Raw genomic sequence first — 11,486 nt, forward strand, 5'->3', positions numbered from 1 at the left:
TACTAATTAAGATCCAAGGTCAACTCTTTTTAATTAGATTTAATCAATATATATTATTTATCTGAAAACAAAGATCTTTTTTACAACCATTCATATTGCAACAAAAAAGAAACAAATATATAATTTAATTGGATTTTTGTTACTTTATAATTGTCTACTTCTTTGGCCTCTCCAAGAATCAATTTTGGTTCTGCCATTGGATGAAAGTACACCAAAAATGTAGGGAACTCCCTTACAAAATTCTCCGTGGTTGAATTATAGATATAAATAAATAAATGGAGCAGTCAGTAGAGCACCCTTTGCTAATTGGTGCTTGCTTGAATACATTGTTTTAGTTGAGATTACTCTTGCTATTATCTCAAGAAGTTCTCTTGATGCATATTGTAATCCGGGATTTAGGCACCATGTCTCTTTCCCCATGTATTCTTCAGTTTCATTAATCAAGACTTGAGAGCAGCTGTATCGGCCCTTATTTAAAAAAAAAAATTATTGAAGATCCATATTTAATTGTTCAATGGTGTTTTGATAAAATTATGGAGATGTACTTAGCTTTTCAAGTATTCAAAAAAGTAAAAATACCCTCTCTGCTAGAGTTTTTGAGAGCGCCGGTGATGGCCAAGCTTCTCTGCACTTGCCTTCATCTTCGATGGAGAAAAATTCTGGCCCTTCCTATGGGGTCGCAGTTATCGAGTACAGTTCAGTCCGTCCCTCCTGTCTCTTTGTTTCTCTCATTGACGTCGAGATCAGGAGCTCTTTCTCCTTCTCAATTTGGTTTGCTTCGAGGTTTGAGGTTGAACTCCGTTCGGCTGCCAACTGAACTGGTGTTTGCTAGTGATTGGAAGATTTGGGATCCTGGGCGGTTCACGGATTCGTCTGAGCTAGGATTGGATCGGGTTCTGTTAGAGTTCGCCCCCACGGATGGAGGCGAGGGCGCTTTCAAATGGGCCAGGATGTTGGGACGGAGCCGAGATTCTGGCCAAGCCAGGCTCGATTGATATCAAGTTTTGGGATGCGGCGAGGAGGTTGGGTGAGGAACTCGAGTTTGCCCATCGCGGTGGCGTAGAGCTGCTGCCATGGGCTTGTCGGGTTCAGGCTCGGCTAGTCAGAGCCCCTCCAATCTGAGAGGGAATTGGTTATGGCAGAGCATTTTCACAATCCTGTTTCGTAACAGGATCCAGGCCAAAGAGGGCGCTGGTAAAAGTGTTTGGCGTCGTGGTGACGAGGGTGGGATCAGCCTTCTCTGGTGGAATTCGGATGAGGATTTCTGTAAGGCTCCTCAGATCAGTGGTGTTTGGGTACGGAGGCTCTCTTGTGCCCGGAGAGGAGCTGATGCTAGGGTGTCCATGAGCTTGGGTGCCTTAATCAGATTCAAATGGGCTTGGGCTTTTGTCAAGGTTGCTTTGGCAAACTTGACTTTGGTCTCGGGCCAGATTTGGATCCGTATTTGGGATCCTGGTGGCTTACAAATCCGGATCTTGGATCCGAGACACCTGCTCATATTGATATGGTATTGGTTCTGGTTCTTAGGAGTTCGTTTGCTAATTTTCAAGTTTCTGACACCCTCGGTTACTTTCAAACTCTTGGTAGGCGAATCACCTCTCCTAGGTGATCATATCACCGGTTACTGTTACGGTTACTATTACATTTACACTGCTTTTGTGACATGTGCAGTGCAGCGATGTCGTTCTACATCAAGTCACATCCTGGTCACCTTTCATTCTAGATGCGTCTGTGCGTCTGATTATCCTTTATTATTTTTCCTTTATTATAGATGCGTCTGTGCATCTCATTTTTCTTATTGTTTTATTTCGATGCTTTTGCATTACTCCATGTAACCTTTTGTTATCACTTAATATAGTCTGTCGTCTTTCCTTAAAAAAAAAAAGTATTAAAAAAAGTGAATTGGAGGTTTAATAAGTAGAAAATGTCTAAATATCAAATTTAGAAGTCCAACTAATACCACCATATTTTAAAATAAGGAAGATTGTTTTCCTTAAACTTGGTCTTCTACCGTAGCTAAAATTGTTATTGTTGTTTTTTCTTCTTCTTCTTCTGGGAGAGAAATATAACTGTTTAATATGTCACTCGCTGAATAGTAAGTTATAAAAAAAAAGAGTTAATTGATTATAGGTCCATTTCCACCCTACAATATTGGATGCAGTCCACTAACAAAATTTTTACTATTTGCGGTCCACCCAGTCAGCCTACTAGCCAGGTAAGCAAATTCTCTACCTATGTTTATCCAGAAATTTACAGAGCATGCCATTTTAATTTAGGGATTTATAACATATCCAAAAACTGGGAAAGAGGATTTCACGCCATCTCCCTTCTTCCTAACGTCCGGCCACCCCATTGATCATCAATGTAAACTATCTCCGTCGTAATTGCAAGCCACCGTTATGATTTCAATTTCGGAGAAGAGATTACGGGACAATAATTACTTAGTCGGTTTACGTTTCGAAATTAATTTGACGATGGCCGCAGAACAAATCCTACTCGCCCACCTAGTTCCTCCCCTGGAGGGCTTTTTGGAATTCATCTGGGTACCGCTGTCAGAGGTAAGGTCTGGGTTCTTTCTTGTCTGAATTCAGCGGGTGTACAGTTATGCCTCTGGTCTAGGTGTTTGGGTATCTATTGAGTTTGAAATTGGGCATAATCGGATGATGTGTTTGTTTTTTTGTTCTGCTTCTTGCCTGGTGCAGAGGTAGCTTCACTAACAAAGGTAGTAGTTTGGGTGTATTGGGTCTTGTGGAAATCAATGACCTATTTTGTATTTTGTTAATGTTGTTGCATGGTACAGAGGTTGCTTTGGTAATCAAAGGTTTTCTTTTCTTCAATATGGTCTTTATCAAATGTTTATCCGATTATGGATCAATTTAACTTTCAAGTTTTGCAGGTGATTTATGGCAAAGAAGGAGTATCCCTATCTAGAGTACAGGTGTGATTTATTGAAGTTTGGACGTGTGATGACGGATGAGCTTAGAGCAGACATAACACAAGAGAAACTAGTTTTGATCCAGAGAACACCATTTGGGAGCTTGTTTATGGCGTATTACAATGGTACATTAATAGAATCTGCTTGCAAAAAATCTGATTTGGAAATAGTGGCTCTCTTGAAGTGTTTTAACCAGCAAAACAAAAGTTTTAATTTTGGGGAGTTCACCGGTACTATAACCAGCAAAGACATCTCTGAGTTGTTTGGCTTAACACTCATGGGGGAAGAAATTAACCTAGATCAGAAGAAGAAGAAAGAGGATAGAGGTAACAAAAAAATATAGGCAACAAGGAGTGCACTACCTTAACAATTCGACTCCGGAAAAGTGTTTTGATGGGTTCAAAGATTGTGTCGTCAGTTGTAGCAGACCAAATTCGAAGCAAACCATTGATGAAGCCTATTGAAATCGTAAAAGATTTCAAGCACAACTATGGATTGGATATATCTTATTATAATGCATGGAACGGTAAAGAGTTGGCAAAAATTCAAGTTCACGGCGATGAGGAATCGTCGTATACTCAGTTGCTATGGTATGTTGATGCATTGATGAAGACAAACCAGACTCTTCATATCATACCATGCCTCCATAGAAGGTTACAAATTTTGCAGACCATTCCTTTGTCTTGATGGATCCCATATAAAAAATAAATACAAAGGACATTTGCTGGGCGCAACTGGGAATAATGGTAACCAAGGTATAAACACTTTCCATATCTATTGTTAAGGTAGTGCACTCATTGTTGCCTATATTTTTTTGGCCAGTGTTACCTCTATCTAAACTGTATGTAGTCCAAATTTACGTACACAGATGAAAGAACCAATCTTCCTTCTTGACAAATTTATATATGGACCCTGCTGAAATCGACAACTTTTCGTAATTTTTTTTTAACTTGTGTCTAATGTACAGGTATATATCCCCTGGCTTTTGCTATAGTTGACTCTGAAGATGAAAGTACCACTGTCAGAGGTAAGGTCTGGGTTCTTTCTTGTCTGAATTCATCGGGTGTACAGTTATGCCTCTGGTCTAGGTGTTTGGGTATCTATTGAGTTTGAAATTGGGCATAATCGGATGATGTGTTTGTTTTTTTGTTCTGCTGAGTTTGAAACTTGTGTCTAATGTTCTATTTTTCCAGACGGTCCACTCTCAATTATACTTTGGATTAAGCTATTTCATTATAATTTTCTATATGGTAGACAAAAATTAATTCTGAATAATAAAACGATTACCTCAATTCAAGGAGTGATTGAAATCTTTACATATGTAGCATATATATGTGTGTGTACGTGTGTGTGTGTGTATATATATATATATAAATTATATCATAATTGTAGACGCTCAAATTATGGAATTAACTGTGGCAGTCATAATTTCAATTGGATTAGACATGAATGTGTTACCTCTATATAAAAATACTATTTTCAGCTATTACGGTATTAAATAAGGGTATATTTGGAATCCACGAAAATGAAAATTGGCGGTGTTGAGTCAGCAAAATAGAAATGGAAAAGAATCCAACATGGCAGCTGAGTCATAGGACCGCGAATAACAAAAAAAATCAACCGGACTAAATCTAATAATCTGTATGAATTTTGGACTTAGATCTAATTAACTCAAAAAAGAAGTCACTGAAAGTGAATTATTAAGTGGTGTACTTTTTTGTTTGTGATTGATTTTGTCTTTAATTTGTGGGGTTGGTGAGGATTGCATTAACTAACGATGATAAGGGAGGATCTGGTTGAAAACTGATGAAAAATTTTGTCAACCGGGTAACGACTGATGTTGGTCAGTTTCCCAAATATGCAACTGAAACTGAGCCGCTGCCGGCAGTTATTGACAGATTGGTATATTGAAATTTTGGCTCGAATTTCAACTCAATTTCGGGGAATAACCAGATCTAGAAATTAATCTCCGCCTCCGAGCACAATATCGATCACACTTTCCCCCATCTGCAGTCCTTAATTGAAATTAGAAACATGGAGCTCTTCCTTTAGGACATCTCAATCTCTATCGTCATCATTTTGTGCCCATTATTAGAGAAAAGATTCGATTTTCACATTCTGGGTCTGATTGGAAGAGCAGGATTGCAAATTTTTGGAGGAAATTGAGTTGGGTCTTGGGGGTAGATTGAAAATTAGGGTAATTGATCAAATTGAAGAAGAAGTTGAATCAGGAAATTGGGGGTTTTAGGTTTGAATTGAATCGAGGGTTTATGCTGGATGACTAGAAAACGATGATGGAATTGTAGTATGAAAGAAGAAGATGATGAATTGATGATGGACTTGGAAAAAAAGAAGAGGATGGGGAAAGAAACTGAAGGAGAATACGATGAATGCCTCTGTAAGTATATCATTTATTTTAAAATGAATCATATACTTACAGAGGCATTTGAGGAGGTTCACCTCATGGGAATACCATTTTTACATTTGGTAGATCGTTGATCTGATTGATCTCACTAACTAAATCGATCCTCATAGGACTAATTTGAAGCAAATTTTTTTTGTAAAACTTTTTTTTGATCAAGAATAAACTTCATTAATAATGAACTAGATACAATGGGTTTTGGCAACATCTCATACACAAAAATGGCCACTGGACTTCACACTGGAACTCCAAAATGACTGACTGATGGAGCCAAAAAAGGCCCTGACTCAACTACAGACTTAGAACTTGCACTACAATTAAAAGGCAAAGACAATATGCGCAGGAGCAGTGAATCCTTGACATATAACTTTGTCAACACTAACTCTTCACCCAGAGTCCTCATGACCTGCCTTTGATCGACCAAGTCTACACTTGTTGTGACTTCGAACCCAACCAAAGTGAAAAGCTGGACTGTCAGACCTGAGACTAAATTAAACCCAAAACCATTGCCACTTAAATGTCAACAACGTCAATCCACACATGCTCCAAATCGCCATCACCTCCACCCGAAATCAACAGGAACAATCCCACTAGAAGGTCAAAGATGATTGTCTATGCCAGTATGCCACCGCCAGACATTTTAGCCACCGTTGCTTACCCAACTCCAGAACAGGACCGACCTCTAGACAGTCGAATAGAAGATTGTCTATGCCAAAATTGTAGTGCCCTTGACTCAACAGCTAATACTTAAAACAAAACCTTGAAAGTGACTTATTGCTCAAAAACAAAACAAAAGAAACCAAACCCTAAAAACTAGTAAAAACTGTCCACCACCAAGAGCTTAACAAACAATAAACCTGGCCCAACCCCCATCCATGCTGCGGGCCGCCATACCCACCGCCCAACAACCTATTGCCATCCACCCTCCTCTAACCATCGTTGCTGCAGAAATTGAAACCCCAATCTCCAATGGATTTGCGCTGCGATCCTATTGGATCAAAACACAGATCCACCAACTAGTCTGCACCGAGAAAAAGCTAGCTAATCCCTGCTACACATATAGTCTCCGCCACCTTGAACCTAGGCATCCCCATCATCATTGTCGCACTTCAACATTCGCTGCCAACTTGACGACGTGCAGGCGCTATCTGACCCTCCAGCCCCCCCCCCCCCCCCCCCCCCCCCCCAAACCATTCCAGCAAGCTGGGCCACCCCTCCCCATATCCAAGCACAATGACCCAAACCCGATCGAAGAAACTTGATCGGGTCGGACACCAGAGGAATCCAGTGACGCCACCCAGTCACCACCGCTTGGAAGCCTTTGATCCCTCCAACCACAACGCCATCCGCGCGCCACTGAAGGATAGAACGACCCCACCTGCACGCCTTTGGAGAGCACCGTCAACTCCCCACAAATGCTTCTCCCACCAGACCGCTTACACCAGGACACTAGGTCCCTTCTATTCCGTCCGACGATGACACCGTGAGGGCGCGCCGCTGGACATGAGCGACTCCCTGTTTGCGTTTTCCTTTCCTAGGGTTTTTTTTATAAGAAAAAAGAGAGCGAAAAAGTGAAGAAAAATAAAAGAAATTTTTTTTTTTTTTTTTTGTAAAACTTAGTGATTCAAAGAGAGACATGCTTCGGATATAAAATAAAACAAAGCTCAGGATTAGTTGCAACAACAAATATTCTTATGCATACGAACTCTATGAAAAAGATGAATGCACATGAGACCTAATAGAAGCTTATTACAGAAATATAACATAATTTTTTGTTATTATGTATTATTAATACACGTATCAATACACAATTTTAGAGACTTGTTAAATGTTGATTGTGTCTAATCTGTTAAAAATTTCAAATGGTAAATTATATTGATGCATTAGACATGACACATCAATAAAACCAGTTTTATTGGTCCATGTTTTTGTCAATTTCATCTTGTCTGTAACCTGAGCCTATTCACATATCTATACCAACATATATTTATCAATCTGTCACTTTTAGACACTTTTCATATGTTGATTGTGTCTGCTACATTAAATTTTTTGAAAAGTGAATTATATTGATGCGTTAAACATGACACGTCAATAAAACTAGTTTATTGGTCCACATTTTTGTCAATTTTATCTTGTGTGTAACCTTAGCCTATTCATGTATACCCACTTGAATTTATCCATCTATCACTTTTAAACACTTGTGAAATGTTGATTGTATCTGCCACGTTAAAAATTTCAAATGATCATAACGTATTGGACATGAGACATCAATAATGTTTGAGCCCAAAAGTATTTTTGGCAAGATCCTTGAGTGGATTTAACTCAATGGGCCGATACCTGCGGCCCAAAAATAAGCCTACTTGGGTTTGGGGTATAGCTTCGCCCATTCCGTGATCCATAAGGAAAACGAAACCTTATTGGAATCAAGCTAGTAGCAGAAATTGAATAGGAAACTTCAATCAATAATCCTTCTATAGCAAGGAACAGTCGAAACCCTAGGTGTATAAATACCAGGGTTAAAGGACAAAGGAGAGACCTCTCTCAAATCAATCAATCCCAGCGATTATAAAGCCTCCTCGGAGCAAACCTTCAACCTTGTTGAAACCCGGCGACCGTGCTTCCAGTCCTAATCTCTCCAAGAGCCGACTGCCACCAATACTACCAGCGAAGCAAGGGTAACGCCCTCGCAACCCAGCGAAGCTAAAGTCACGCTTTAGCACAACCCGTGCTTTCTCCAAACTTCCCAGTGATTGCTCTGCTCAGCCTACAACGTTGAGTATCGATTCGGTGACGCGAAGAGATCACGTCCAAAGTCCTTATTCGTAAGGCAAGAAGTCCTTTCTCGGAAGGCTAGAGAAGAACCTTGTGGCGAGGTTGGTGCTCTCCTTGCCCACAACGCTTGAAGAAGAAGTCAAGTAAAGGGACTCCCCCGACGATTGCACCCCACGGTGCTGGCACGCCTGCGCACACGCTCAAAAGAGACAGTTTGCACGCCAACTGGTTTTGGAGCCAAACAAATAATACCAAATTATTGTCCAAGTTTTTGTCAATTCTATTTTATGTGTAACCTTAGCTCATTTTCCCACTATTTTTATCAATTTTTTTTTCAAGTTTTCACTAAACATCGACATGCTTGCCAATTTTGTCCTACGTACAATGATGATTCTTATATGCTTTATTTTGTCTCTAGCAGTGGAATTGTATGTAATGTGTCATTTTGGCATGAGATGTTTTGAATGATTATATGAGATGATTTACTCAAAAAAAATAAAAATAAAAAGGTTGTAAAATGTGTTTATCTTTCCCTATGTTTCTAAACGTACATATCTATTGAGGTGGAATTCTTGTTGACTAATAGGTATGCCTTTGATGGTTGAGCATGATCGTCCTTTCTACGTAGCAGGTCTAGGCCCAATATCTTTCTAGGGAAGCACTCTATGTTTTTAAGGCATTGTGATTGCACAACTTTTAATGGATGCCTGACGATAATGGTGCTTAAAATTTTGGGGCCGTGACTACTTACCCATTTTTAGCCTAAAAATTATCCACTTACTCCACTAAGAGTTTTTTAACCCCATTTACCCAATCAAACAGTGTTTAACAGTATTGCCCTCATTTTAATTTATAAATTACACTCATATCTCTCTCTCTCTCTCTCTCTCTCTCTCTCTCTCTCTCTCTCTCTCTCTCTCTCTCTCTCTCTCTCTCTCTCTCAGCCATGGCAGCTCCGGCGGCCCATTTATCCATGACGCGCCTCCTCCATGAGTGCATAGCCTACCAACGCGCCCTAGATCTCAACCTCGACCACCTCCTCTCCTAGCGCTCTAACCTCGACAAGCACCTCTCCAATCTCCATAAATCCTCCTAGATCCTCGACATCGTCAAGTCCGACGCCGACCACGTCCTCTCCAACGTTTCCTCCACCTGCGACCTAGCCCACCACGTCAGCGCCAAGGTCTGCGAGCTCAAACTCGCCCAGTCGCGCGTCAACTCCACGCTCCTCCATTTGGACGCTATTGTGGAGCAATTTCTGGGTGCCCAGAGCACTTTTTTTTTTTTTGTTCATCAGAGGTCCGGGAAGCTCAAAGCTCCACGCCGAAATCGGGTCTGGATTTCGCTGGCAGGGCTTGGACGACGTCACTTTGTTGGACGGCGTGGTTCAGATTTTTTTTTTTTTTTTGGTAAATTTGGGAGAAGGCTTACACGGAAAGAAGAAAGAAGAATGAAAAAAAAAGTTTTATTAAGTATACATGTCTATTGTGGGGCAATAATATGATTATTGGGAGGCAATAATATGAGTATTGAGGGGCAATAATATGCATATAAATTGATCAATTGTGCCTGTAGTGTATTCATTTTAGTTTTGGGAGTTTATACAATTCACTGGAGGGCAATAATATGATTATTGGAAGCAATAATATGAGTATTGGGGGGCAATAATATGATTACTGGGGGACAATAATATGGTTACTCAATATTATTAGGGGCTAATAAATTCAGACGCTAGAATCCGGTCACCAGTCCGGTAGCCGGATTCCGGTCACCGGTAGCCGGAGTCCGGTCACCGGACCGCCACCAGAGTCAAGCAAGGTCTCTAATGACTTCTTTCTTTAAGTGACAAAGAAGGAGAGGGCAAAATTGTCCCAAAAATAAATAAAAATGAATTAAAAAAATACTTAATTGGGTATTAGGGAAATAATCTCTTAAGAGTGTTTGAGTAAGTGAGCAAACTCTTAAAGTGTTTGGGTAAGTGGGCAATTTTTAAGCTAAAATTGGGTAAATGATCATTTCCCCTAAAATTTTATGAGTCTTGGCAAGTGAGAATGAAGTTTGGGAGCTAGTACTTCACATTTCACAAGCTTAGTAATGAAAAACATGTTACATTTGTACGTAGGACCAATGTAGATAAAGTGATAATGACTAAGGTTCATACTAGGGAGCCTGTAAGTATGTAGGAAGGGTGAGGTAATTTTAATTTTACTTTAGCTCCTAGATGACCCTTAATATTAAGTTGTAGATGTCCTCCACTTTGGTCGAGTGGGTATGTGGCACCACGAGATATGCATAAGATATATGGAGAACGTTTGATTGTTTGAGATTGCTTATGAATTGCTTACGAAAACTTTTTAAATCTTGCAAAAAGATTGTTACACAGGAAACGTTTGTCAAATGCTTCTCAAATCATTTTCAAGTGCTTTTAGAACACCCAATACAATTATTCCTTTTCTTTTTTTTTTTTTGAAATTTTTTATATCGTAATCATTATTTTTTAAAAATTCAAAAGTTCTTTTGGTCTTTTAGATCTCTAAAAAATCTCTATGAGTGAGTGTGCTTAGCTATGTGGGTAGTCGTTAAGGCGTGCAAAGTAGGATTGTAAGAATGGTTTAGCATGACTCTCAAACAATATTCATGAAACATATAACTCAACTCAGCTTTGCAATTGTCACATATAACTCAACTCAGCTTTGCAATTGACAATTGCAAAGCTGAATTGAGTTATATGTTTCATGACTCTCAACATCTTTGAACAATTGCCAATTGTTCAAAGCTGGTTTAGCATGACTCTTAACATCTTTGAACAATTGCCAATTGTTCAAAGATGTTGATATTTCTCTCATGTTCGTTCGTTGAAATACTTGTTCAGAAGGCATTCTAGTAGACCTGCATGCGAGTCCAACAACTCCTGATACTCGGCATCGGAATTTCATTGCCCAAACAAAGTCCAAGTCACTCGGTAAGGCAAGAATGGGTATAGTTAACCCAGCCGTCACTCATTTGAATGAGGTCGGTGACTCCAACGACGTCGTTTGGTGGTGCCTTTAATTAATTAAATTTTTTTTTTTTTTGAGAAAATATATATCTTTGCATTTCAGTACCTAAAAATCTAAAATGAGTCTCTAATTTATTAAACCACATTTGGCATCAAGTAAGTGCCGAGCAAGAAGCTACTAGCTTTTTTTTCCTCTATCGTTCGCACCATCGTTGAGTTGAGTTTTATCCTCAAAGCTTAGAGCATGGCAGAAAAAGAGAGGCAGAGAGCTGAAGAAAAGCTTTCCAGTTCCGAGTCAGTTCCGAGTCAGAAATTTACAACATATCAGAACAAAGACACGATAATATATACATTAGGTG

General features: G+C 39.6%; 1 long non-coding RNA gene across 1 annotated transcript; it reads left to right on the top strand.

The window, feature by feature from the left end:
* Positions 1-2,332: 2,332 nt before the first annotated feature.
* On the top strand, positions 2,333-4,026 carry LOC121050980. The gene is made up of 3 exons (XR_005804612.1): positions 2,333-2,558; positions 2,897-3,690; positions 3,903-4,026. It is a non-coding gene; the product is annotated as an uncharacterized LOC121050980 (long non-coding RNA).
* The last annotated feature ends 7,460 nt before the right edge of the window (positions 4,027-11,486 follow it).

This window comes from Rosa chinensis, chromosome 1, assembly GCF_002994745.2.
Source record: "Rosa chinensis cultivar Old Blush chromosome 1, RchiOBHm-V2, whole genome shotgun sequence".
NCBI lineage: Eukaryota > Viridiplantae > Streptophyta > Magnoliopsida > Rosales > Rosaceae > Rosa > Rosa chinensis.